Raw genomic sequence first — 25,985 nt, 5'->3', positions numbered from 1 at the left:
GACGTGAAGGGGTAACAGCCAATAATGAGAACAGAAAGGAGCTGTGTTTAAAAGTAAAACTGCAGGCACCATTCAATGCAGCAGGCGCACCATTGGACCTCTCACCTGAGAAGACAAGAATCGAGAAGACACAGGCCGCAAAAGCTGCAGTGCAGCCTTATTCACAATAGCCAAGACAGTGGAGCAATCAAAATGTCCAACAACAGGTGAATGGATAAAGAAGAAGTGGTCCATGTACACAATGGAATAATAGCCATGGAAAACAATGAACCACTGCTCTCTGAGGCACCACAAATGAGTCTGGAGATAATCACGAAACATGAGGTAAGTCGGAAAGCAAAAGACCTATATTCTATGATATCACTTATAGGCGTTATCTAATAACTGACACAAAGGAACATATTTCCACAGAGAAAGACACTCACAGACTTAGAAAACAAACTATGCTCATCTAAAAGGAAAGGTGGGGGGAATGGATAAATTAAGATTAGTGTTACTATATGTATACAAACACATATTATATCCATATCTCAAAAAGACCAACCATATAGCAAGGGAGGTCTGCGGAACCGACAGTAACATTTTACATGGGAAGAGGATCTGTACTTGAATAGACATATATAATGTACAAACGAACCAGATTGTGTACACCTAGGACAAACAATATTCTCAGCTTTACCCCAATTAAAAACAACTTTAAAACCAAGAAGAAATAATGAGACATATACTTATGGGGCTTTCTCCATGCACATTCCAATGTAATTTACAAACTAGGAACACGACTTCCAGAAAGGCTCTGCTGCCCTAGTACCCAGATATGGGAATGGAGATATGCTGCCTGCTTGAGGCCACTTCCCACAACAGCAGCTTTAAACCCATTGCTAAAGGTCACTAAATATTCACCAAACTTGCAGTTCGCTAAAAGACACCTGCTTTCTAAAAAAATTCTGGAGTGGAAAATCGACCAAAAATTTCAAAAGAGGGCAACCTTCCAAGAACACAATTTCAAGAGTTCTATTGTACTCCCAATTGTTTCCTTTTTTTTAACAGAAAAGAAAACGGTGGAGAAAAATGATGAGTTTTACGAATTTTCAAAGACATGCAAACCGAAATTACAAAAACCTATCAGCTCACAGCAGCCAGAAGGGCCATTAGCATAAATGCTGCAAACAATATATGCTGAAGCGATTGTGGAGAAATGCGTACCCTCGATTCTAAGGGGGGACGTGGTAAGAGCCACTAATGAAAACACAAATAAGGTGCTTTGAAAAGGGAAACACGGTGCTACCAGTCAATCAATTACACCCACTGCTGGGCCTATCACCTGAGAAAATGAGAATCGAAAAGTCACAGGCTGGCAATCCTGCACTCCAACAATATTTACCATAGCCAACACTTGGAAGCAATGAAAATGTCCATCAACCGAGGAATGCACAAAGTAGAAGTGGTCCACGTACACAGTGGAAAATTACTCCAATAAAAAATAAAAATTAAATGTAACAATCCAACAAAAGTAAGGAGACATCAGCTTGTGTGGGTTTGTCCGGGCACACTCCACTCTAATTTATAACCGAGAAACACCACAGGCCGCAAGGGCTTTTCCCTAGTTACCAGGGTGGGGGACATAGAAAGGCTGCCGCCCTCTGGCAGTTACCTGCAAAAGCAGCTTTAAAGCCTGTGCTAATGGTCACTTCATAGGAACAAGTACTGCAGAACTGTAAATGAAACAGGCCCTCAAAATGTCTTGAGGGAGGTAAAGGCCAAAACATTTCAAAATGTGACACATACTTAAAGAGAACACTTTGAAGAACTAAGGGGTAATCACAGCTTGAAAAATAGCAAAGGACATGCCTTAAAGCTCAATTTCAACAGATTATGTGGCACATTCGAATTCAACCACAGAGAGGTATCAGCTCACACTTGTCAGAATAACCATCAGCAAGAAAACTACAAACAATAAATGCTGAAAGTGTTGTGGAGAAATGCATACCCTCAACTTCAAAGGGGACGTAACTTGGAAAGGGCCACGAATGAGAACAGAATGGAGGTGCCTTAAAAAGGTAAACATTGAGCTACTATATGATCCAGCAGGCCCACTCCTCGACGTAAAACCTAAGAAGAGAGAATTGGAAAGACACAGGCAGGCAAATCTGCACTGCACAGTATTACAATAGCCAAGATATGGAAGTAACCAAAAAGTCCACCAACAGATGGATGGACAAAGAAGAACTCCTCCATGTACAGATGGAATATTCGCTAGTGAAAAAAATGAAACAATGCCGTTTGCAGCACCATAGATGAGTCTAGACGTAATCACGCCACGTGTAGTAAGTGAGAAAGCAAACGACACATATCCTATCATATCACTTTTAAGAGTTACTTAAAAATTGATACCAATGAAGATATTTCCACAGAGAAAGGCAATCACAGATTCATTAAAAAACTTATGGTTCACCAAATAGAAAGGGATGAGGATTGGATACATTGCCACATTGGGGTTAACAGAGATATACAAACCATGTGAAATATATAACCACCAAAGACGTACGGAAGACCAGGAGAAGACTACTCAACATTGTGTCATAACCTACATGGGAAAAGGAGGCGAGGAAGAATAGATACATGTATATGTGTGAAAGAACCACATCTTGCACACCTAGAACAAACAAACCATTGTAATCATATTTACTGGGATAAAAAATAAAAAGTAAACTACAAATATGAACAAGAAGTAATGAGACATAAACTTAAAGGGCTTTTCCCTGGCACATTCCATTCTAATTTACAACCTACAACACCACTTCCATTAAGGCTCTGTTTCCCTAGTAACCAAATATGGTAAAGGGGAAATGCTGCCACCTTGTGGCCGTTTCCTGCAAGAACAGCTTTAAACTCACAGCGAATGGTCACTTAACATTCCCAAGGACTCAGGGCTGTAAAGAACACCTGCCCTAAAAAATTGTGCTGAAGGAGGGAATGGACAAAACAATTCAAAACAGGCAAATGTTTCAAGAAGAGAGTATGAAGAGTTAAGTTTTACTCACGCTCTTTTAAAAAAAAGGAAAATGGATAAAAGCTCAACCTCAGGGAGTGTTAGACCCATGCAATCTAATCTACAAAAAGTTTCAACTTACACCAGTCGACTGACCATGAGCAAAAAGTCTACAAACAATAAATGCTGAAGGGGTTTTAGGGAACTGTGTACCCTCTACCTGCTGGTGAGACGTAAAGGGGTAACAGCCAATAATGAGAACAGAAAGGAGCTGTGTTTAAAAGTAAAAATGGAGGTACCATTCAATCCAGCAGGCGCACCAATGGACCTCTCACTTGAGAAGACAAGAATCGAGAAGACACAGGCCGCAAAAGCTGCAGTGCAGCCTTATTCACAATAGCCAAGACAGTGGAGCAATCAAAATGTCCAACAACAGGTGAATGGATAAAGAAGAAGTGGTCCATGTACACAATGGAATAATAGCCATGGAAAACAATGAACCACTGCTCTCTGAGGCACCACAAATGAGTCTGGAGATAATCACGAAACATGAGGTAAGTCGGAAAGCAAAAGACCTATATTCTATGATATCACTTATAGGCGTTATCTAATAACTGACACAAAGGAACATATTTCCACAGAGAAAGACACTCACAGACTTAGAAAACAAACTATGCTCATCTAAAAGGAAAGGTGGGGGGAATGGATAAATTAAGATTAGTGTTACTATATGTATACAAACACATATTATATCCATATCTCAAAAAGACCAATCATATAGCAAGGGAGGTCTGCGGAACCGTCAGTAACATTTTACATGGGAAGAGGATCTGTACTTGAATAGACATATATAATGTACAAACGAACCAGATTGTGTACACCTAGGACAAACAATATTCTAAGCTTTACCCCAATTAAAAAAAATTTTAAAACCAAGAAGAAATAATGAGACATAAACTTATGGGGCTTTCTCCATGCACATTCCAATGTAATTTACAAACTAGGAACACGACTTCCAGAAAGGCTCTGCTGCCCTAGTACCCAGATATGGGAATGGAGACATGCTTCCTGCTTGAGGCCACTTCCTACAACAGCAGCTTTAAACCCACTGCTAAAGGTCACTAAATATTCACCAAACTTGCAGTTCGCTAAAAGACACCTGCTTTCTAATAAAATTCTGGGGTGGAAAATCGACCAAAAATTTCAAAAGAGGGCAACCTTCCAAGAACACAATTTCAAGAGTTCTATTGTACTCCCAATTGTTTCCTTTTTTTAACAGAAAAGAAAACGGTGGAGAAAAATGATGAGTTTTACGAATTTTCAAAGACATGCAAACCCAAATTACAAAAACCTATCAGCTCACAGCAGCCAGAAGGGCCATTAGCATAAATGCTGCAAACAATATATGCTGAAGCGATTGTGGAGAAATGCGTACCCTCGATTCTAAGGGGGACGTGGTAAGAGCCACTAATGAAAACACAAAGAAGGTGCTTTGAAAAGGGAAACACGGTGCTACCAGTCAATCAATTACACCCACTGCTGGGCCTATCACCTGAGAAAATGAGAATCGAAAAGTCACAGCCTGGCAATCCTGCACTCCAACAATATTTACCATAGCCAACACTTGGAAGCAATGAAAATGTCCATCAACCGAGGAATGCACAAAGTAGAAGTGGTCCACGTACACAGTGGAAAATTACTCCAATAAAAAAATAAAAATTAAATGTAAAAATCCAACAAAAGTAAGGAGACATCAGCTTGTGTGGGTTTGTCCGGGCACACTCCACTCTAATTTATAACCGAGAAACACCACAGGCCGCAAGGGCTTTTCCCTAGTTACCAGGGTGGGGGACATAGAAAGGCTGCCGCCCTCTGGCAGTTACCTGCAAAAACAGCTTTAAAGCCTGTGCTAATGGTCACTTCATAGGAACAAGTACTGCAGAACTGTAAATGAAACAGGCCCTCAAAATGTCTTGAGGGAGGTAAAGGCCAAAACATTTCAAAATGTGACACATACTTAAAGAGAACACTTTGAAGAACTAAGGGGTAATCACAGCTTGAAAAATAGCAAAGGACATGCCTTAAAGCTCAATTTCAACAGATTATGTGGCACATTCGAATTCAACCACAGAGAGGTATCAGCTCACACTTGTCAGAATAACCATCAGCAAGAAAACTACAAACAATAAATGCTGAAAGTGTTGTGGAGAAATGCATACCCTCAACTTCAAAGGGGACGTAACTTGGAAAGGGCCACGAATGAGAACAGAATGGAGGTGCCTTAAAAAGGTAAACATTGAGCTACTATATGATCCAGCAGGCCCACTCCTCGACGTAAAACCTAAGAAGAGAGAATTGGAAAGACACAGGCAGGCAAATCTGCACTGCACAGTATTACAATAGCCAAGATATGGAAGTAACCAAAAAGTCCACCAACAGATGGATGGACAAAGAAGAACTCCTCCATGTACAGATGGAATATTCGCTAGTGAAAAAAATGAAACAATGCCGTTTGCAGCACCATAGATGAGTCTAGACGTAATCACGCCACGTGTAGTAAGTGAGAAAGCAAACGACACATATCCTATCATATCACTTTTAAGAGTTACTTAAAAATTGATACCAATGAAGATATTTCCACAGAGAAAGGCAATCACAGATTCATTAAAAAACTTATGGTTCACCAAATAGAAAGGGATGAGGATTGGATACATTGCCACATTGGGGTTAACAGAGATATACAAACCATGTGAAATATATAACCACCAAAGACGTACGGAAGACCAGGAGAAGACTACTCAACATTGTGTCATAACCTACATGGGAAAAGGAGGCGAGGAAGAATAGATACATGTATATGTGTGAAAGAACCACATCTTGCACACCTAGAACAAACAAACCATTGTAATCATATTTACTGGGATAAAAAATAAAAAGTAAACTACAAATATGAACAAGAAGTAATGAGACATAAACTTAAAGGGCTTTTCCCTGGCACATTCCATTCTAATTTACAACCTACAACACCACTTCCATTAAGGCTCTGTTTCCCTAGTAATCAAATATGGTAAAGGGGAAATGCTGCCACCTTGTGGCCGTTTCCTGCAAGAACAGCTTTAAACTCACAGCGAATGGTCACTTAACATTCCCAAGGACTCAGGGCTGTAAAGAACACCTGCCCTAAAAAATTGTGCTGAAGGAGGGAATGGACAAAACAATTCAAAACAGGCAAATGTTTCAAGAAGAGAGTATGAAGAGTTAAGTTTTACTCACGCTCTTTTAAAAAAAAGGAAAATGGATAAAAGCTCAACCTCAGGGAGTGTTAGACCCATGCAATCTAATCTACAAAAAGTTTCAACTTACACCAGTCGACTGACCATGAGCAAAAAGTCTACAAACAATAAATGCTGAAGGGGTTTTAGGGAACTGTGTACCCTCTACCTGCTGGTGAGACGTAAAGGGGTAACAGCCAATAATGAGAACAGAAAGGAGCTGTGTTTAAAAGTAAAAATGGAGGTACCATTCAATCCAGCAGGCGCACCAATGGACCTCTCACTTGAGAAGACAAGAATCGAGAAGACACAGGCCGCAAAAGCTGCAGTGCAGCCTTATTCACAATAGCCAAGACAGTGGAGCAATCAAAATGTCCAACAACAGGTGAATGGATAAAGAAGAAGTGGTCCATGTACACAATGGAATAATAGCCATGGAAAACAATGAACCACTGCTCTCTGAGGCACCACAAATGAGTCTGGAGATAATCACGAAACATGAGGTAAGTTGGAAAGCAAAAGACCTATATTCTATGATATCACTTATAGGCGTTATCTAATAACTGACACAAAGGAACATATTTCCACAGAGAAAGACACTCACAGACTTAGAAAACAAACTATGCTCATCTAAAAGGAAAGGTGGGGGGAATGGATAAATTAAGATTAGTGTTACTATATGTATACAAACACATATTATATCCATATCTCAAAAAGACCAACCATATAGCAAGGGAGGTCTGCGGAACCGTCAGTAACATTTTACATGGGAAGAGGATCTGTACTTGAATAGACATATATAATGTACAAACGAACCAGATTGTGTACACCTAGGACAAACAATATTCTAAGCTTTACCCCAATTAAAAAAAATTTTAAAACCAAGAAGAAATAATGAGACATAAACTTATGGGGCTTTCTCCATGCACATTCCAATGTAATTTACAAACTAGGAACACGACTTCCAGAAAGGCTCTGCTGCCCTAGTACCCAGATATGGGAATGGAGACATGCTTCCTGCTTGAGGCCACTTCCTACAACAGCAGCTTTAAACCCACTGCTAAAGGTCACTAAATATTCACCAAACTTGCAGTTCGCTAAAAGACACCTGCTTTCTAAAAAAATTCTGGAGTGGAAAATCGACCAAAAATTTCAAAAGAGGGCAACCTTCCAAGAACACAATTTCAAGAGTTCTATTGTACTCCCAATTGTTTCCTTTTTTTAACAGAAAAGAAAACGGTGGAGAAAAATGATGAGTTTTACGAATTTTCAAAGACATGCAAACCCAAATTACAAAAACCTATCAGCTCACAGCAGCCAGAAGGGCCATTAGCATAAATGCTGCAAACAATAAATGCTGAAGCGATTGTGCAGAAATGCATACCGTCGATTCTAAGGGGGACGTGGTAAGAGCCACTAATGAAAACACAAAGAAGTTGCTTTGAAAAGGGTAACACGGTGCTACCAGTCAATCAATCACACCCACTGCTGGGCCTATCACCTGAGAAAATGAGAATCAAAAAGTCACAGGCTGGCAATCCTGCACTACAACAATATTTACCATAGCCAACACTTGGAAGCAATGAAAATGTCCATCAACCGATTAATGCACAAAGTAGAAGTGGTCCACGTACACAGTGGAAAATTACTCCAATAAAAAATAAAAATTAAATGTAAAAATCCAACAAAAGTAAGGAGACATCAGCTTGTGTGGGTTTGTCCGGGCACACTCCACTCTAATTTATAACCGAGAAACACCACAGGCCACAAGGGCTTTTCCCTATTTACCAGGGTGGGGGACATAGAAAGGCTGCCGCCCTCTGGCAGTTACCTGCAAAAGCAGCTTTAAAGCCTGTGCTAATGGTCACTTCATAGGAACAAGTACTGCAGAACTGTAAATGAAACAGGCCCTCAAAATGTCTTGAGGGAGGTAAAGGCCAAAATATTTCAAAATGTTACACATACTTAAAGAGAACACTTTGAAGAACTAAGGGGTAATCACAGCTTGAAAAATAGAAAAGGACATGCCTTAAAGCTCAATTTCAACAGATTATGTGGCACATTCGAATTCAACCACAGAGAGGTATCAGCTCACTCTTGCCAGAATAACCATCAGCAAGAAAACTACAAACAATAAATGCTGAAGGTGTTGTGGAGAAATGCGTACCCTCAACATCAAAGGGGACGTAACTTGGAAAGGGCCACGAATGAGAACAGAATGGAGGTGCCTTAAAAGGTAAACATTGAGCTACTATATGATCCAGCAGGCCCACTCCTCGACGTAAAACCTAAGAAGAGAGAATTGGAAAGACACAGGCAGGCAAATCTGCACTGCACAGTATTACAATAGCCAAGATATGGAAGTAACCAAAAAGTCCACCAACAGATGGATGGACAAAGAAGAACTCCTCCATGTACAGATGGAATATTCGCTAGTGAAAAAAATGAAACAATGCCGTTTGCAGCACCATAGATGAGTCTAGACGTAATCACGCCACGTGTAGTAAGTGAGAAAGCAGAAGACACATATCCTATCATATCACTTTTAAGAGTTACTTAAAAATTGATACCAATGAAGATATTTCCACAGAGAAAGGCAATCACAGATTCATTAAAAAACTTATGGTTCACCAAATAGAAAGGGATGAGGATTGGATACATTGCCACATTGGGGTTAACAGAGATATACAAACCATGTGAAATATATAACCACCAAAGACGTACGGAAGACCAGGAGAAGACTACTCAACATTGTGTCATAACCTACATGGGAAAAGGATGCGAGGAACAAAAGATACATGTATATGTGTGAAAGAACCACATCTTGCACACCTAGAACAAACAAACCATTGTAATCATATTTACTGGGATAAAAAATAAAAAGTAAACTACAAATATGAACAAGAAGTAATGAGACATAAACTTAAAGGGCTTTTCCCTGGCACATTCCATTCTAATTTACAACCTACAACACCACTTCCATTAAGGCTCTGTTTCCCTAGTAACCAAATATGGTAAAGAGGAAATGCTGCCACCTTGTGGCCGTTTCCTGCAAGAACAGCTTTAAACTCACAGCTAATGGTCACTTAACATTCCCAAGGACTCAGGGCTGTAAAGGACACCTGCCCTAAAAAATTGTGCTGAAGGAGGGAATGGACAAAACAATTCAAAACAGGCAAATGTTTCAAGAAGAGAGTATGAAGAGTTAAGTTTTACTCACGCTCTTTTAAAAAAAAAGGAAAATGGATAAAAGCTCAACCTCAGGGAGTGTTAGACCCATGCAATCTAATCTACAAAAAGTTTCAACTTACACCAGTCGACTGAACATGAGCAAAAAGTCTACAAACAATAAATGCTGAAGGGGTTTTAGAGAACTGTGTACCCTCTACCTGCTGGTGAGACGTGAAGGGGTAACAGCCAATAATGAGAACAGAAAGGAGCTGTGTTTAAAAGTAAAACTGCAGGCACCATTCAATGCAGCAGGCGCACCATTGGACCTCTCACCTGAGAAGACAAGAATCGAGAAGACACAGGCCGCAAAAGCTGCAGTGCAGCCTTATTCACAATAGCCAAGACAGTGGAGCAATCAAAATGTCCAACAACAGGTGAATGGATAAAGAAGAAGTGGTCCATGTACACAATGGAATAATAGCCATGGAAAACAATGAACCACTGCTCTCTGAGGCACCACAAATGAGTCTGGAGATAATCACGAAACATGAGGTAAGTCGGAAAGCAAAAGACCTATATTCTATGATATCACTTATAGGCGTTATCTAATAACTGACACAAAGGAACATATTTCCACAGAGAAAGACACTCACAGACTTAGAAAACCAACTATGCTCATCTAAAAGGAAAGGTGGGGGGAATGGATAAATTAAGATTAGTGTTACTATATGTATACAAACACATATTATATCCATATCTCAAAAAGACCAACCATATAGCAAGGGAGGTCTGCGGAACCGTCAGTAACATTTTACATGGGAAGAGGATCTGTACTTGAATAGACATATATAATGTACAAACGAACCAGATTGTGTACACCTAGGACAAACAATATTCTAAGCTTTACCCCAATTAAAAAAAATTTTAAAACCAAGAGGAAATAATGAGACATAAACTTATGGGGCTTTCTCCATGCACATTCCAATGTAATTTACAAACTAGGAACACGACTTCCAGAAAGGCTCTGCTGCCCTAGTACCCAGATATGGGAATGGAGATATGCTGCCTGCTTGAGGCCACTTCCCACAACAGCAGATTTAAACCCACTGCTAAAGGTCACTAAATATTCACCAAACTTGCAGTTCGCTAAAAGACACCTGCTTTCTAATAAAATTCTGGGGTGGAAAATCGACCAAAAATTTCAAAAGAGGGCAACCTTCCAAGAACACAATTTCAAGAGTTCTATTGTACTCCCAATTGTTTCCTTTTTTTTAACAGAAAAGAAAACGGTGGAGAAAAATGATGAGTTTTACGAATTTTCAAAGACATGCAAACCCAAATTACAAAAACCTATCAGCTCACAGCAGCCAGAAGGGCCATTAGCATAAATGCTGCAAACAATATATGCTGAAGCGATTGTGGAGAAATGCGTACCCTCGATTCTAAGGGGGACGTGGTAAGAGCCACTAATGAAAACACAAAGAAGGTGCTTTGAAAAGGGAAACACGGTGCTACCAGTCAATCAATTACACCCACTGCTGGGCCTATCACCTGAGAAAATGAGAATCGAAAAGTCACAGCCTGGCAATCCTGCACTCCAACAATATTTACCATAGCCAACACTTGGAAGCAATGAAAATGTCCATCAACCGAGGAATGCACAAAGTAGAAGTGGTCCACGTACACAGTGGAAAATTACTCCAATAAAAAAATAAAAATTAAATGTAAAAATCCAACAAAAGTAAGGAGACATCAGCTTGTGTGGGTTTGTCCGGGCACACTCCACTCTAATTTATAACCGAGAAACACCACAGGCCGCAAGGGCTTTTCCCTAGTTACCAGGGTGGGGGACATAGAAAGGCTGCCGCCCTCTGGCAGTTACCTGCAAAAACAGCTTTAAAGCCTGTGCTAATGGTCACTTCATAGGAACAAGTACTGCAGAACTGTAAATGAAACAGGCCCTCAAAATGTCTTGAGGGAGGTAAAGGCCAAAACATTTCAAAATGTGACACATACTTAAAGAGAACACTTTGAAGAACTAAGGGGTAATCACAGCTTGAAAAATAGCAAAGGACATGCCTTAAAGCTCAATTTCAACAGATTATGTGGCACATTCGAATTCAACCACAGAGAGGTATCAGCTCACACTTGTCAGAATAACCATCAGCAAGAAAACTACAAACACTAACTGCTGAAGGTGTTGTGGAGAAATGCATACCCTCAACTTCAAAGGGGACGTAACTTGGAAAGGGCCACGAATGAGAACAGAATGGAGGTGCCTTAAAAAGGTAAACATTGAGCTACTATATGATCCAGCAGGCCCACTCCTCGACGTAAAACCTAAGAAGAGAGAATTGGAAAGACACAGGCAGGCAAATCTGCACTGCACAGTATTACAATAGCCAAGATATGGAAGTAACCAAAAAGTCCACCAACAGATGGATGGACAAAGAAGAACTCCTCCATGTACAGATGGAATATTCGCTAGTGAAAAAAATGAAACAATGCCGTTTGCAGCACCATAGATGAGTCTAGACGTAATCACGCCAAGTGTAGTAAGTGAGAAAGCAAACGACACATATCCTATCATATCACTTTTAAGAGTTACTTAAAAATTGATACCAATGAAGATATTTCCACAGAGAAAGGCAATCACAGATTCATTAAAAAACTTATGGTTCACCAAATAGAAAGGGATGAGGATTGGATACATTGCCACATTGGGGTTAACAGAGATATACAAACCATGTGAAATATATAACCACCAAAGACGTACGGAAGACCAGGAGAAGACTACTCAACATTGTGTCATAACCTACATGGGAAAAGGAGGCGAGGAAGAATAGATACATGTATATGTGTGAAAGAACCACATCTTGCACACCTAGAACAAACAAACCATTGTAATCATATTTACTGGGATAAAAAATAAAAAGTAAACTACAAATATGAACAAGAAGTAATGAGACATAAACTTAAAGGGCTTTTCCCTGGCACATTCCATTCTAATTTACAACCTACAACACCACTTCCATTAAGGCTCTGTTTCCCTAGTAACCAAATATGGTAAAGGGGAAATGCTGCCACCTTGTGGCCGTTTCCTGCAAGAACAGCTTTAAACTCACAGCGAATGGTCACTTAACATTCCCAAGGACTCAGGGCTGTAAAGAACACCTGCCCTAAAAAATTGTGCTGAAGGAGGGAATGGACAAAACAATTCAAAACAGGCAAATGTTTCAAGAAGAGAGTATGAAGAGTTAAGTTTTACTCACGCTCTTTTAAAAAAAAGGAAAATGGATAAAAGCTCAACCTCAGGGAGTGTTAGACCCATGCAATCTAATCTACAAAAAGTTTCAACTTACACCAGTCGACTGACCATGAGCAAAAAGTCTACAAACAATAAATGCTGAAGGGGTTTTAGGGAACTGTGTACCCTCTACCTGCTGGTGAGACGTAAAGGGGTAACAGCCAATAATGAGAACAGAAAGGAGCTGTGTTTAAAAGTAAAAATGGAGGTACCATTCAATCCAGCAGGCGCACCAATGGACCTCTCACTTGAGAAGACAAGAATCGAGAAGACACAGGCCGCAAAAGCTGCAGTGCAGCCTTATTCACAATAGCCAAGACAGTGGAGCAATCAAAATGTCCAACAACAGGTGAATGGATAAAGAAGAAGTGGTCCATGTACACAATGGAATAATAGCCATGGAAAACAATGAACCACTGCTCTCTGAGGCACCACAAATGAGTCTGGAGATAATCACGAAACATGAGGTAAGTCGGAAAGCAAAAGACCTATATTCTATGATATCACTTATAGGCGTTATCTAATAACTGACACAAAGGAACATATTTCCACAGAGAAAGACACTCACAGACTTAGAAAACAAACTATGCTCATCTAAAAGGAAAGGTGGGGGGAATGGATAAATTAAGATTAGTGTTACTATATGTATACAAACACATATTATATCCATATCTCAAAAAGACCAACCATATAGCAAGGGAGGTCTGCGGAACCGTCAGTAACATTTTACATGGGAAGAGGATCTGTACTTGAATAGACATATATAATGTACAAACGAACCAGATTGTGTACACCTAGGACAAACAATATTCTAAGCTTTACCCCAATTAAAAAAAATTTTAAAACCAAGAGGAAATAATGAGACATAAACTTATGGGGCTTTCTCCATGCACATTCCAATGTAATTTACAAACTAGGAACACGACTTCCAGAAAGGCTCTGCTGCCCTAGTACCCAGATATGGGAATGGAGATATGCTGCCTGCTTGAGGCCACTTCCCACAACAGCAGATTTAAACCCACTGCTAAAGGTCACTAAATATTCACCAAACTTGCAGTTCGCTAAAAGACACCTGCTTTCTAATAAAATTCTGGGGTGGAAAATCGACCAAAAATTTCAAAAGAGGGCAACCTTCCAAGAACACAATTTCAAGAGTTCTATTGTACTCCCAATTGTTTCCTTTTTTTTAACAGAAAAGAAAACGGTGGAGAAAAATGATGAGTTTTACGAATTTTCAAAGACATGCAAACCCAAATTACAAAAACCTATCAGCTCACAGCAGCCAGAAGGGCCATTAGCATAAATGCTGCAAACAATATATGCTGAAGCGATTGTGGAGAAATGCGTACCCTCGATTCTAAGGGGGACGTGGTAAGAGCCACTAATGAAAACACAAAGAAGGTGCTTTGAAAAGGGAAACACGGTGCTACCAGTCAATCAATTACACCCACTGCTGGGCCTATCACCTGAGAAAATGAGAATCGAAAAGTCACAGCCTGGCAATCCTGCACTCCAACAATATTTACCATAGCCAACACTTGGAAGCAATGAAAATGTCCATCAACCGAGGAATGCACAAAGTAGAAGTGGTCCACGTACACAGTGGAAAATTACTCCAATAAAAAAATAAAAATTAAATGTAAAAATCCAACAAAAGTAAGGAGACATCAGCTTGTGTGGGTTTGTCCGGGCACACTCCACTCTAATTTATAACCGAGAAACACCACAGGCCGCAAGGGCTTTTCCCTAGTTACCAGGGTGGGGGACATAGAAAGGCTGCCGCCCTCTGGCAGTTACCTGCAAAAACAGCTTTAAAGCCTGTGCTAATGGTCACTTCATAGGAACAAGTACTGCAGAACTGTAAATGAAACAGGCCCTCAAAATGTCTTGAGGGAGGTAAAGGCCAAAACATTTCAAAATGTGACACATACTTAAAGAGAACACTTTGAAGAACTAAGGGGTAATCACAGCTTGAAAAATAGCAAAGGACATGCCTTAAAGCTCAATTTCAACAGATTATGTGGCACATTCGAATTCAACCACAGAGAGGTATCAGCTCACACTTGTCAGAATAACCATCAGCAAGAAAACTACAAACACTAACTGCTGAAGGTGTTGTGGAGAAATGCATACCCTCAACTTCAAAGGGGACGTAACTTGGAAAGGGCCACGAATGAGAACAGAATGGAGGTGCCTTAAAAAGGTAAACATTGAGCTACTATATGATCCAGCAGGCCCACTCCTCGACGTAAAACCTAAGAAGAGAGAATTGGAAAGACACAGGCAGGCAAATCTGCACTGCACAGTATTACAATAGCCAAGATATGGAAGTAACCAAAAAGTCCACCAACAGATGGATGGACAAAGAAGAACTCCTCCATGTACAGATGGAATATTCGCTAGTGAAAAAAATGAAACAATGCCGTTTGCAGCACCATAGATGAGTCTAGACGTAATCACGCCACGTGTAGTAAGTGAGAAAGCAAACGACACATATCCTATCATATCACTTTTAAGAGTTACTTAAAAATTGATACCAATGAAGATATTTCCACAGAGAAAGGCAATCACAGATTCATTAAAAAACTTATGGTTCACCAAATAGAAAGGGATGAGGATTGGATACATTGCCACATTGGGGTTAACAGAGATATACAAACCATGTGAAATATATAACCACCAAAGACGTACGGAAGACCAGGAGAAGACTACTCAACATTGTGTCATAACCTACATGGGAAAAGGAGGCGAGGAAGAATAGATACATGTATATGTGTGAAAGAACCACATCTTGCACACCTAGAACAAACAAACCATTGTAATCATATTTACTGGGATAAAAAATAAAAAGTAAACTACAAATATGAACAAGAAGTAATGAGACATAAACTTAAAGGGCTTTTCCCTGGCACATTCCATTCTAATTTACAACCTACAACACCACTTCCATTAAGGCTCTGTTTCCCTAGTAACCAAATATGGTAAAGGGGAAATGCTGCCACCTTGTGGCCGTTTCCTGCAAGAACAGCTTTAAACTCACAGCGAATGGTCACTTAACATTCCCAAGGACTCAGGGCTGTAAAGAACACCTGCCCTAAAAAATTGTGCTGAAGGAGGGAATGGACAAAACAATTCAAAACAGGCAAATGTTTCAAGAAGAGAGTATGAAGAGTTAAGTTTTACTCACGCTCTTTTAAAAAAAAGGAAAATGGATAAAAGCTCAACCTCAGGGAGTGTTAGACCCATGCAATCTAATCTACAAAAAGTTTCAACTTACACCAGTCGACTGACCATGAGCAAAAAGTCTACAAACAATAAATGCTGAAGGGGTTTTAGGGAACTGTGTACCCTCTACCTGCTGGTGAGACGTAAAGGGGTAACAGCCAATAATGAGAACAGAAAGGAGCTGTGTTTAAAAGTAAAAATGGAGGTACCATTCAATCCAGCAGGCGCACCAATGGACCTCTCACTTGAGAAGACAAGAATCGAGAAGACACAGGCCGCAAAAGCTGCAGTGCAGCCTTATTCACAATAGCCAAGACAGTGGAGCAATCAAAATGTCCAACAACAGGTGAATGGATAAAGAAGAAGTGGTCCATGTACACAATGGAATAATAGCCATGGAAAACAATGAACCACTGCTCTCTGAGGCACCACAAATGAGTCTGGAGATAATCACGAAACATGAGGTAAGTCGGAAAGCAAAAGACCTATATTCTATGATATCACTTATAGGCGTTATCTAATAACTGACACAAAGGAACATATTTCCACAGAGAAAGACACTCACAGACTTAGAAAACAAACTATGCTCATCTAAAAGGAAAGGTGGGGGGAATGGATAAATTAAGATTAGTGTTACTATATGTATACAAACACATATTATATCCATATCTCAAAAAGACCAACCATATAGCAAGGGAGGTCTGCGGAACCGTCAGTAACATTTTACATGGGAAGAGGATCTGTACTTGAATAGACATATATAATGTACAAACGAACCAGATTGTGTACACCTAGGACAAACAATATTCTAAGCTTTACCCCAATTAAAAAAAATTTTAAAACCAAGAAGAAATAATGAGACATAAACTTATGGGGCTTTCTCCATGCACATTCCAATGTAATTTACAAACTAGGAACACGACTTCCAGAAAGGCTCTGCTGCCCTAGTACCCAGATATGGGAATGGAGACATGCTTCCTGCTTGAGGCCACTTCCTACAACAGCAGCTTTAAACCCACTGCTAAAGGTCACTAAATATTCACCAAACTTGCAGTTCGCTAAAAGACACCTGCTTTCTAATAAAATTCTGGGGTGGAAAATCGACCAAAAATTTCAAAAGAGGGCAACCTTCCAAGAACACAATTTCAAGAGTTCTATTGTACTCCCAATTGTTTCCTTTTTTTAACAGAAAAGAAAACGGTGGAGAAAAATGATGAGTTTTACGAATTTTCAAAGACATGCAAACCCAAATTACAAAAACCTATCAGCTCACAGCAGCCAGAAGGGCCATTAGCATAAATGCTGCAAACAATATATGCTGAAGCGATTGTGGAGAAATGCGTACCCTCGATTCTAAGGGGGACGTGGTAAGAGCCACTAATGAAAACACAAAGAAGGTGCTTTGAAAAGGGAAACACGGTGCTACCAGTCAATCAATTACACCCACTGCTGGGCCTATCACCGGAGAAAATGAGAATCGAAAAGTCACAGCCTGGCAATCCTGCACTCCAACAATATTTACCATAGCCAACACTTGGAAGCAATGAAAATGTCCATCAACCGAGGAATGCACAAAGTAGAAGTGGTCCACGTACACAGTGGAAAATTACTCCAATAAAAAAATAAAAATTAAATGTAAAAATCCAACAAAAGTAAGGAGACATCAGCTTGTGTGGGTTTGTCCGGGCACACTCCACTCTAATTTATAACCGAGAAACACCACAGGCCGCAAGGGCTTTTCCCTAGTTACCAGGGTGGGGGACATAGAAAGGCTGCCGCCCTCTGGCAGTTACCTGCAAAAACAGCTTTAAAGCCTGTGCTAATGGTCACTTCATAGGAACAAGTACTGAAGAACTGTAAATGAAACAGGCCCTCAAAATGTCTTGAGGGAGGTAAAGGCCAAAACATTTCAAAATGTGACACATACTTAAAGAGAACACTTTGAAGAACTAAGGGGTAATCACAGCTTGAAAAATAGCAAAGGACATGCCTTAAAGCTCAATTTCAACAGATTATGTGGCACATTCGAATTCAACCACAGAGAGGTATCAGCTCACACTTGTCAGAATAACCATCAGCAAGAAAACTACAAACAATAAATGCTGAAAGTGTTGTGGAGAAATGCATACCCTCAACTTCAAAGGGGACGTAACTTGGAAAGGGCCACGAATGAGAACAGAATGGAGGTGCCTTAAAAAGGTAAACATTGAGCTACTATATGATCCAGCAGGCCCACTCCTCGACGTAAAACCTAAGAAGAGAGAATTGGAAAGACACAGGCAGGCAAATCTGCACTGCACAGTATTACAATAGCCAAGATATGGAAGTAACCAAAAAGTCCACCAACAGATGGATGGACAAAGAAGAACTCCTCCATGTACAGATGGAATATTCGCTAGTGAAAAAAATGAAACAATGCCGTTTGCAGCACCATAGATGAGTCTAGACGTAATCACGCCACGTGTAGTAAGTGAGAAAGCAAACGACACATATCCTATCATATCACTTTTAAGAGTTACTTAAAAATTGATACCAATGAAGATATTTCCACAGAGAAAGGCAATCACAGATTCATTAAAAAACTTATGGTTCACCAAATAGAAAGGGATGAGGATTGGATACATTGCCACATTGGGGTTAACAGAGATATACAAACCATGTGAAATATATAACCATCAAAGACGTACGGAAGACCAGGAGAAGACTACTCAACATTGTGTCATAACCTACATGGGAAAAGGAGGCGAGGAAGAATAGATACATGTATATGTGTGAAAGAACCACATCTTGCACACCTAGAACAAACAAACCATTGTAATCATATTTACTGGGATAAAAAATAAAAAGTAAACTACAAATATGAACAAGAAGTAATGAGACATAAACTTAAAGGGCTTTTCCCTGGCACATTCCATTCTAATTTACAACCTACAACACCACTTCCATTAAGGCTCTGTTTCCCTAGTAACCAAATATGGTAAAGAGGAAACGCTGCCACCTTGTGGCCGTTTCCTGCAAGAACAGCTTTAAACTCACAGCTAATGGTCACTTAACATTCCCAAGGACTCAGGGCTGTAAAGGACACCTGCCCTAAAAAATTGTGCTGAAGGAGGGAATGGACAAAACAATTCAAAACAGGCAAATGTTTCAAGAAGAGAGTATGAAGAGTTAAGTTTTACTCACGCTCTTTTAAAAAAAAGGAAAATGGATAAAAGCTCAACCTCAGGGAGTGTTAGACCCATGCAATCTAATCTACAAAAAGTTTCAACTTACACCAGTCGACTGACCATGAGCAAAAAGTCTACAAACAATAAATGCTGAAGGGGTTTTAGGGAACTGTGTACCCTCTACCTGCTGGTGAGACGTAAAGGGGTAACAGCCAATAATGAGAACAGAAAGGAGCTGTGTTTAAAAGTAAAAATGGAGGTACCATTCAATCCAGCAGGCGCACCAATGGACCTCTCACTTGAGAAGACAAGAATCGAGAAGACACAGGCCGCAAAAGCTGCAGTGCAGCCTTATTCACAATAGCCAAGACAGTGGAGCAATCAAAATGTCCAACAACAGGTGAATGGATAAAGAAGAAGTGGTCCATGTACACAATGGAATAATAGCCATGGAAAACAATGAACCACTGCTCTCTGAGGCACCACAAATGAGTCTGGAGATAATCACGAAACATGAGGTAAGTCGGAAAGCAAAAGACCTATATTCTATGATATCACTTATAGGCGTTATCTAATAACTGACACAAAGGAACATATTTCCACAGAGAAAGACACTCACAGACTTAGAAAACAAACTATGCTCATCTAAAAGGAAAGGTGGGGGGAATGGATAAATTAAGATTAGTGTTACTATATGTATACAAACACATATTATATCCATATCTCAAAAAGACCAACCATATAGCAAGGGAGGTCTGCGGAACCGTCAGTAACATTTTACATGGGAAGAGGATCTGTACTTGAATAGACATATATAATGTACAAACGAACCAGATTGTGTACACCTAGGACAAACAATATTCTAAGCTTTACCCCAATTAAAAAAAATTTTAAAACCAAGAAGAAATAATGAGACATAAACTTATGGGGCTTTCTCCATGCACATTCCAATGTAATTTACAAACTAGGAACACGACTTCCAGAAAGGCTCTGCTGCCCTAGTACCCAGATATGGGAATGGAGACATGCTTCCTGCTTGAGGCCACTTCCTACAACAGCAGCTTTAAACCCACTGCTAAAGGTCACTAAATATTCACCAAACTTGCAGTTCGCTAAAAGACACCTGCTTTCTAATAAAATTCTGGGGTGGAAAATCGACCAAAAATTTCAAAACAGGGCAACCTTCCAAGAACACAATTTCAAGAGTTCTATTGTACTTCCAATTGTTTCCTTTTTTTAACAGAAAAGAAAACGGTGGAGAAAAATGATGAGTTTTACGAATTTTCAAAGACATGCAAACCCAAATTACAAAAACCTATCAGCTCACAGCAGCCAGAAGGGCCATTAGCATAAATGCTGCAAACAATAAATGCTGAAGCGATTGTGTAGAAATGCATACCGTCGATTCTAAGGGGGACGTGGTAAGAGCCACTAATGAAAACACAAAGAAGTTGCTTTGAAAAGGGTAACACGGTGCTACCAGTCAATCAATCACACCCACTGCTGGGCCTATCACCTGAGAAAATGAGAATCAAAAAGTCACAGGCTGGCAATCCTGCACTCCAACAATATTTACCATAGCCAACACTTGGAAGCAATGAAAATGTCCATCAACCGATTAATGCACAAAGTAGAAGTGGTCCACGTACACAGTGGAAAATTACTCCAATAAAAAATAAAAATTAAATTTAAAAATCCAACAAAAGTAATGAGACATCAGCTTGTGTGGGTTTGTCCGGGCACACTCCACTCTAATTTATAACCGAGAAACACCACAGGCCACAAGGGCTTTTCCCTATTTACCAGGGTGGGGGACATAGAAAGGCTGCCGCCCTCTGGCAGTTACCTGCAAAAGCAGCTTTAAAGCCTGTGCTAATGGTCACTTCATAGGAACAAGTACTGCAGAACTGTAAATGAAACAGGCCCTCAAAATGTCTTGAGGGAGGTAAAGGCCAAAATATTTCAAAATGTTACACATACTTAAAGAGAACACTTTGAAGAACTAAGGGGTAATCACAGCTTGAAAAATAGAAAAGGACATGCCTTAAAGCTCAATTTCAACAGATTATGTGGCACATTCGAATTCAACCACAGAGAGGTATCAGCTCACTCTTGCCAGAATAACCATCAGCAAGAAAACTACAAACAATAAATGCTGAAGGTGTTGTGGAGAAATGCGTACCCTCAACATCAAAGGGGACGTAACTTGGAAAGGGCCACGAATGAGAACAGAATGGAGGTGCCTTAAAAGGTAAACATTGAGCTACTATATGATCCAGCAGGCCCACTCCTCGACGTAAAACCTAAGAAGAGAGAATTGGAAAGACACAGGCAGGCAAATCTGCACTGCACAGTATTACAATAGCCAAGATATGGAAGTAACCAAAAAGTCCACCAACAGATGGATGGACAAAGAAGAACTCCTCCATGTACAGATGGAATATTCGCTAGTGAAAAAAATGAAACAATGCCGTTTGCAGCACCATAGATGAGTCTAGACGTAATCACGCCACGTGTAGTAAGTGAGAAAGCAGAAGACACATATCCTATCATATCACTTTTAAGAGTTACTTAAAAATTGATACCAATGAAGATATTTCCACAGAGAAAGGCAATCACAGATTCATTAAAAAACTTATGGTTCACCAAATAGAAAGGGATGAGGATTGGATACATTGCCACATTGGGGTTAACAGAGATATACAAACCATGTGAAATATATAACCACCAAAGACGTACGGAAGACCAGGAGAAGACTACTCAACATTGTGTCATAACCTACATGGGAAAAGGAGGCGAGGAACAATAGATACATGTATATGTGTGAAAGAACCACATCTTGCACACCTAGAACAAACAAACCATTGTAATCATATTTACTGGGATAAAAAATAAAAAGTAAACTACAAATATGAACAAGAAGTAATGAGACATAAACTTAAAGGGCTTTTCCCTGGCACATTCCATTCTAATTTACAACCTACAACACCACTTCCATTAAGGCTCTGTTTCCCTAGTAACCAAATATGGTAAAGAGGAAATGCTGCCACCTTGTGGCCGTTTCCTGCAAGAACAGCTTTAAACTCACAGCTAATGGTCACTTAACATTCCCAAGGACTCAGGGCTGTAAAGGACACCTGCCCTAAAAAATTGTGCTGAAGGAGGGAATGGACAAAACAATTCAAAACAGGCAAATGTTTCAAGAAGAGAGTATGAAGAGTTAAGTTTTACTCACGCTCTTTTAAAAAAAAAGGAAAATGGATAAAAGCTCAACCTCAGGGAGTGTTAGACCCATGCAATCTAATCTACAAAAAGTTTTAACTTACACCAGTCGACTGAACATGAGCAAAAAGTCTACAAACAATAAATGCTGAAGGGGTTTTAGAGAACTGTGTACCCTCTACCTGCTGGTGAGACGTGAAGGGGTAACAGCCAATAATGAGAACAGAAAGGAGCTGTGTTTAAAAGTAAAACTGCAGGCACCATTCAATGCAGCAGGCGCACCATTGGACCTCTCACCTGAGAAGACAAGAATCGAGAAGACACAGGCCGCAAAAGCTGCAGTGCAGCCTTATTCACAATAGCCAAGACAGTGGAGCAATCAAAATGTCCAACAACAGGTGAATGGATAAAGAAGAAGTGGTCCATGTACACAATGGAATAATAGCCATGGAAAACAATGAACCACTGCTCTCTGAGGCACCACAAATGAGTCTGGAGATAATCACGAAACATGAGGTAAGTCGGAAAGCAAAAGACCTATATTCTATGATATCACTTATAGGCGTTATCTAATAACTGACACAAAGGAACATATTTCCACAGAGAAAGACACTCACAGACTTAGAAAACCAACTATGCTCATCTAAAAGGAAAGGTGGGGGGAATGGATAAATTAAGATTAGTGTTACTATATGTATACAAACACATATTATATCCATATCTCAAAAAGACCAACCATATAGCAAGGGAGGTCTGCCGAACCGACAGTAACATTTTACATGGGAAGAGGATCTGTACTTGAATAGACATATATAATGTACAAACGAACCAGATTGTGTACACCTAGGACAAACAATATTCTCAGCTTTACCCCAATTAAAAACAACTTTAAAACCAAGAAGAAATAATGAGACATATACTTATGGGGCTTTCTCCATGCACATTCCAATGTAATTTACAAACTAGGAACACGACTTCCAGAAAGGCTCTGCTGCCCTAGTACCCAGATATGGGAATGGAGATATGCTGCCTGCTTGAGGCCACTTCCCACAACAGCAGCTTTAAACCCATTGCTAAAGGTCACTAAATATTCACCAAACTTGCAGTTCGCTAAAAGACACCTGCTTTCTAAAAAAATTCTGGAGTGGAAAATCGACCAAAAATTTCAAAAGAGGGCAACCTTCCAAGAACACAATTTCAAGAGTTCTATTGTACTCCCAATTGTTTCCTTTTTTTTAACAGAAAAGAAAACGGTGGAGAAAAATGATGAGTTTTACGAATTTTCAAAGACATGCAAACCGAAATTACAAAAACCTATCAGCTCACAGCAGCCAGAAGGGCCATTAGCATAAATGCTGCAAACAATATATGCTGAAGCGATTGTGGAGAAATGCGTACCCTCGATTCTAAGGGGGGACGTGGTAAGAGCCACTAATGAAAACACAAATAAGGTGCTTTGAAAAGGGAAACACGGTGCTACCAGTCAATCAATTACACCCACTGCTGGGCCTATCACCTGAGAAAATGAGAATCGAAAAGTCACAGGCTGGCAATCCTGCACTCCAACAATATTTACCATAGCCAACACTTGGAAGCAATGAAAATGTCCATCAACCGAGGAATGCACAAAGTAGAAGTGGTCCACGTACACAGTGGAAAATTACTCCAATAAAAAATAAAAATTAAATGTAACAATCCAACAAAAGTAAGGAGACATCAGCTTGTGTGGGTTTGTCCGGGCACACTCCACTCTAATTTATAACCGAGAAACACCACAGGCCGCAAGGGCTTTTCCCTAGTTACCAGGGTGGGGGACATAGAAAGGCTGCCGCCCTCTGGCAGTTACCTGCAAAAGCAGCTTTAAAGCCTGTGCTAATGGTCACTTCATAGGAACAAGTACTGCAGAACTGTAAATGAAACAGGCCCTCAAAATGTCTTGAGGGAGGTAAAGGCCAAAACATTTCAAAATGTGACACATACTTAAAGAGAACACTTTGAAGAACTAAGGGGTAATCACAGCTTGAAAAATAGCAAAGGACATGCCTTAAAGCTCAATTTCAACAGATTATGTGGCACATTCGAATTCAACCACAGAGAGGTATCAGCTCACACTTGTCAGAATAACCATCAGCAAGAAAACTACAAACAATAAATGCTGAAAGTGTTGTGGAGAAATGCATACCCTCAACTTCAAAGGGGACGTAACTTGGAAAGGGCCACGAATGAGAACAGAATGGAGGTGCCTTAAAAAGGTAAACATTGAGCTACTATATGATCCAGCAGGCCCACTCCTCGACGTAAAACCTAAGAAGAGAGAATTGGAAAGACACAGGCAGGCAAATCTGCACTGCACAGTATTACAATAGCCAAGATATGGAAGTAACCAAAAAGTCCACCAACAGATGGATGGACAAAGAAGAACTCCTCCATGTACAGATGGAATATTCGCTAGTGAAAAAAATGAAACAATGCCGTTTGCAGCACCATAGATGAGTCTAGACGTAATCACGCCACGTGTAGTAAGTGAGAAAGCAAACGACACATATCCTATCATATCACTTTTAAGAGTTACTTAAAAATTGATACCAATGAAGATATTTCCACAGAGAAAGGCAATCACAGATTCATTAAAAAACTTATGGTTCACCAAATAGAAAGGGATGAGGATTGGATACATTGCCACATTGGGGTTAACAGAGATATACAAACCATGTGAAATATATAACCACCAAAGACGTACGGAAGACCAGGAGAAGACTACTCAACATTGTGTCATAACCTACATGGGAAAAGGAGGCGAGGAAGAATAGATACATGTATATGTGTGAAAGAACCACATCTTGCACACCTAGAACAAACAAACCATTGTAATCATATTTACTGGGATAAAAAATAAAAAGTAAACTACAAATATGAACAAGAAGTAATGAGACATAAACTTAAAGGGCTTTTCCCTGGCACATTCCATTCTAATTTACAACCTACAACACCACTTCCATTAAGGCTCTGTTTCCCTAGTAACCAAATATGGTAAAGGGGAAATGCTGCCACCTTGTGGCCGTTTCCTGCAAGAACAGCTTTAAACTCACAGCGAATGGTCACTTAACATTCCCAAGGACTCAGGGCTGTAAAGAACACCTGCCCTAAAAAATTGTGCTGAAGGAGGGAATGGACAAAACAATTCAAAACAGGCAAATGTTTCAAGAAGAGAGTATGAAGAGTTAAGTTTTACTCACGCTCTTTTAAAAAAAAGGAAAATGGATAAAAGCTCAACCTCAGGGAGTGTTAGACCCATGCAATCTAATCTACAAAAAGTTTCAACTTACACCAGTCGACTGACCATGAGCAAAAAGTCTACAAACAATAAATGCTGAAGGGGTTTTAGGGAACTGTGTACCCTCTACCTGCTGGTGAGACGTAAAGGGGTAACAGCCAATAATGAGAACAGAAAGGAGCTGTGTTTAAAAGTAAAAATGGAGGTACCATTCAATCCAGCAGGCGCACCAATGGACCTCTCACTTGAGAAGACAAGAATCGAGAAGACACAGGCCGCAAAAGCTGCAGTGCAGCCTTATTCACAATAGCCAAGACAGTGGAGCAATCAAAATGTCCAACAACAGGTGAATGGA

This window comes from Balaenoptera borealis, assembly GCF_965194805.1.
Source record: "Balaenoptera borealis genome assembly, chromosome: 7".
NCBI lineage: Eukaryota > Metazoa > Chordata > Mammalia > Artiodactyla > Balaenopteridae > Balaenoptera > Balaenoptera borealis.
Note: the sequence above shows the minus strand (reverse complement) of the source record.